Here is a 4,534-nt window from a genome sequence, read left to right on the forward strand (position 1 = left end):
TGCAATGCTTAAAAAGTGTTGTTGTTATTTTTTTTTTTACAAAGATAACACTTTTGCAACGCTTAAAAAGCGTCGTCGTTTGTTGTAAAGACAACGCTTTTGCAACATATAAAAAAACATTATTTTTTCTATTTACAAAATCATTGTCTATTATATTTACATCACGAATTGCTTAATTAAACCCTTATAAATAACAACAATTAAAATACCATGAAATACAGCTAATCAATCTTTTTACTATTGAACCAAACATGCGTCATACAATTCAAAATGAAAATATATAGACATAATCTACAAACTTTAGATACATGTTAAGTTTATATAAAAGCAAAAATCCTACCTACTAGACATGTATATTAATTCTAATATATCTAGCTTCTTGGATTAAATCTTTCTAGTAATATTGTATCTTCTTGGAAATTTATATGAGTCCTTCTTGGCAAAATAAAAACTCCACTTTCAGTTTCTTTCCACATTCATCTGCGAGGAAGAAAAGTATTACATTATAGTTAAGATGAAATAACTCACATAATCATTATATTATACTAAGACAATAAACAAGCTCACATAATTAATATGCATTTGCTCATCCTATATGATTAAGAATCGATCAAGCATTCTAATGTCAGAGATTAATTTTTCATAGATTAGTTGATTGCTAGTTTCAAGTGAGGAACCATTGCCCTTCATCATATTCTAGTATATTAAGAAATTGCATCTCTGATGTAGTAGTTTACCTGAATGAATAAAATACAAAAGTACAATTGAAAAAGAAAACAATTTGCAGGACCTTCTGAGAGAACTTTGATTCCCAGAAAAGAAGAGCATCTTCCAGTCTTAAGCCTACACCCTGCAAATTGAAAAGATTTTGCAACAAGATGGTAAGTTTGAGTTAAAGCTATAATAGCAAAAGAAATGTCAAGCTGATGTTCATGGCACAATTTCATTTTGAAAACAGATCACTGCAACAATTGAATAAAAGTACCTTCAAGAAAAGTCCAAGTTGCATTCTTCCTCCATGCTTTAAATGGTAAGTTTCTCTTAACTACAAGAACAACATAGCTGCTAAGGTTAAAGCAAACAATAGATTTATAACAAAATATCGGAGATCCATCACCTTATCAAATAAATGGCACATGCAAAAAGGTTTTGAACTGCTAGCTAGCTTGTTAATGTCCCATCATCACACCATGTTTGTCATGATAAAGAACTGCCTGTCTCTTTCTGTGTCTCTAATAGTTGATATCCATTTTTTGCAAAGAACTCACACCATGTTTGTCACGATAAAAAATCACACGATTTATAAAGCTTGAAGATCTAATAATAATAATAATAATAATAATAATAATAAATCTTTTGATTTGATCTAATATCATAGGTATGGAGCAAGGAAAAATTAAAATTGTCAAATTGCACAAGCAACTATCCTCGATAGCAATGACAATCCCAACAAATGTAATATTGAATTTAAATTATATGAACAATTACCTGTTGGTAAAGACAAAGGACTTTGAGAGATTACTTTCGAATTGAGTGGCAACAAGGACACAACCTAAAAAAATTTCCAAACAAGTATACAGTTATAATCACATCTTATGGAGTTTCAAAGACTTCAGATGAAAGCTCAGACATTTACATGTGTATTGTTAAAAAATATTATTATTTTTAGATAATTAATTGAATATGAACATAGAACAATTACCTGTTGGTTAAGCCAAGGGACTTTGAGAGATTGCTTCAGAATTAAGTGGCAACAAAGGATACAAATTGAAAAAAAGTTCCAAACAAGTATAAAGTTATAATCACATTTATAGAGTTTGAAAGTATAAATATAAATTTAACATGGACCTGATGCATTGCAACATAAGCAAAACCTTTTTGTAGGAAAACCCTACGGCCAACAAATAATTCTAATCATTTTTTCAAAGGGTGCTTGCATATAGCGATAGATCAGTAGAAACCATGGAGATATTGTTGTAGTAAAAAATAGAGATTAGATTAAAAACAAGTAGATAAATGGTACCTTAAAAAAGAGTGTAAATCAAAAAAAGATAACATCAGCAAATCATGAAAGACTTGGATGAGAAGCAAGCATAGCATAATAGAGTCAAATATTCTTTATATGATAAAGCTCGCTAGGATCTCATATAGAGAGATGAGAAAAGTTAAAATTTAAATCGAAGTTTTTTCAAATGATAATGGGATAAAGTTGTCTCGATGAGCTCGGAAACCATCAAAATTGAAAGAATAATTTGCAGCACAAGTGAAATTAATGATCAAATCGGGTAAGCAATATAGTGAAAATTGGAGGAATAGAACTAGACGATGAAATAGGGCGGGTAAGAAGAACTCACCAATAAGGGGGATGAGGTTCTTATGGTGAAGGCAGTTGATGATGGTGAGTTCCTTGAGGAAGTCGTTTGGAGCGAAGGTGCCACCTCTGAAGAATCGCTTCAAGACAACCTACTTGTTCTCCCCAGGCAACATGCCCCAATACATCTCGTCGAAGCCCCCTTTGCCTAGCTTCATCTTCTTGTCAAAATTGTTGGTCGCTTTGTCGAGGTCCTTGAACTTGAACTCCCTCGACATCCCCGGTAGGCTCTTTAGAGCCCCCAATACTAGCACGTTGCTGCTATTGGCGGCAGCATCTCTTGCCATCCTCTTCCTCATCTTCAGCCACACACAAAGCCCTGCCCCAAGCACCATCACGAACGCAAAAACTCCTCCAACGATCGCTCCAATCTTCCCCGGAGACATGAATTTTCTGCTGACAGTTATCATCTCGACGAACAGATTCCACGATAGCACACAGTTGAGCTCGTACTTCATCCCCGTCAAAGCAACAAACCAAAGTAGAATTCCTGCTTCAGGTAATCGCTGAGATAGAGTGGCGCTTCGAGCAAGGCGGAGTTCATCTTTGGATAGCCGATGGTCTACTTACAAATGGCGCGTCACACCGTCGTAATCGATCCAAACATCCAGAACATCCACAAGGGGATTCCATACTCGTGTTGTTCTCGTCTTCCTCCTCGTAGCACATCCTACAGAGGCATATGGAATCGGCAGAGGATTCCAACCTCATGGGCATCGAAGGAGGGCCTCATGGGTGTCGGTGGTGGATTTTGGTGGAGGAGCTAGGGTTTCATGGGTTTTGGAGGTGGGTTTCGACGGAGGAGGGTTTTAGTGGGAGAGGAGGAGGGTTTTGTGGGTTTTGGTCGACATTTATTGAAAAATTACAGGTTGGTGTACACATGTATACTAAAATAAATCAGGTATAGATAACATTTGTAGACAATATTTTTCAAAAAATTGTTGTCCTTAATAAAAAAAAATTAATAGACAATGTTTTTTTTAAAACATTATCTTTAATAAGAAATAAAAAATATAGACAACGATTTTGATTAAAAGCATTGTAAAAAGAAAAAATACAACGTTTTTTTTTAAAAGCGTTGTCTTTTAAGTGTTGTGTAATCTAAATTTTCTTGTAATGATTGATGAATTCAATCGCCCGATTGAGTAGTAGATCAAAGTTTTTTTGAGGTATTCTTGCTAAATTGCGAAAGAAGTCGTTGTCAGCAAGCCTTTGAGAAAAAGCGCTCACTGTGGTGACTGTGGGGACTTCTATAGCTACCTGATTGAATCTTTTAATATAAGTTCTAAGGGTCTCCTTGGGCCCCTGCTTAAGCGAAAAGGCTCTAGGGGGTCTTATGGTAATGCCAATTGCTGGAAAGTGATGAAGAAAGACTTTGCAAAAATCCTTAAAACAGTGAATGAAGTTGTCTAGCAGTTACCTGAACCATCATTGTGCCAATCCGCCAAATCTAGTGAGAAACATTCAACACTTTACACTGTCCGTAAATTATTGAAGGAGGATGACATTTTTGAATTTAAGGAGATGATCTTATGGATCAGTTAATCTCGAGTATTCTCCTATGTTTAGGGTCTGATAATGTTTTGACAATTTATCCTTTAGCATGCGCTGAGAAAACGAGTTACTAATTTGCCCAGGAGAACTATTAGTCATTGGAGCTTTTCCTTTGCACCCTTCTCGAATAGGTATTTCTCCAGAGGATTCTTGGTGTAGTTCCTCTTGGTCCACGTGGTCGGGCGGTGTACAAAAAAGCATTCAAGGACGCTAGATTGGTGAGGGAGGTGCACAAAGTAAATGGGGGACTTCCTCCTGAGCTCCTCTCTCCCTTTGGTGGGTTATTGTTGACGTTACAAGATTTGGTGGTGGTAGCATACCACGAGTAACTGCTTATTGTTGCTGTTGCAGTTGTAGGATCGAAAAGAATTTAGATATCTCCACAATGACATGATATTGTCCACTTTGGGCCTAAGCCCTCATGGTTTTGCTCTTGGGCTCTACCCAAAAGGCCTCATGCCAATGGAGATATCTTTTTCTTATAAACCCATGATCTTTTCCATGTGTTTTCAATATGGGACTATGTTTGCAACCTTGCAACCCCAACAATCCCCCCCTCAAACAAAGGACCATGGGCTTCCCACGTCCGATCCTCGACCCACCAGGTCT

At 36.3% G+C, this 4,534-nt stretch overlaps 1 long non-coding RNA gene across 2 annotated transcripts; it reads right to left on the reverse strand.

Moving 5' to 3' along the window:
• Window positions 1–216: 216 nt before the first annotated feature.
• Window positions 217–3,209, reverse strand: LOC122045419. 2 transcript variants are annotated; one of them, XR_006129983.1, is made up of 6 exons: window positions 2,355–3,209; window positions 1,489–1,552; window positions 1,118–1,263; window positions 986–1,045; window positions 791–850; window positions 217–480 (listed from the first exon to the last, which is right to left on the reverse strand). It is a non-coding gene; the product is annotated as an uncharacterized LOC122045419 (long non-coding RNA). The 2 variants fall into 2 exon arrangements; XR_006129982.1 differs by having other exon boundaries at window positions 1,118–1,552.
• Window positions 3,210–4,534: the final 1,325 nt, after the last annotated feature.

This window comes from Zingiber officinale, chromosome 2B (assembly GCF_018446385.1).
Source record: "Zingiber officinale cultivar Zhangliang chromosome 2B, Zo_v1.1, whole genome shotgun sequence".
Taxonomy (NCBI): Eukaryota; Viridiplantae; Streptophyta; class Magnoliopsida; order Zingiberales; family Zingiberaceae; genus Zingiber; species Zingiber officinale.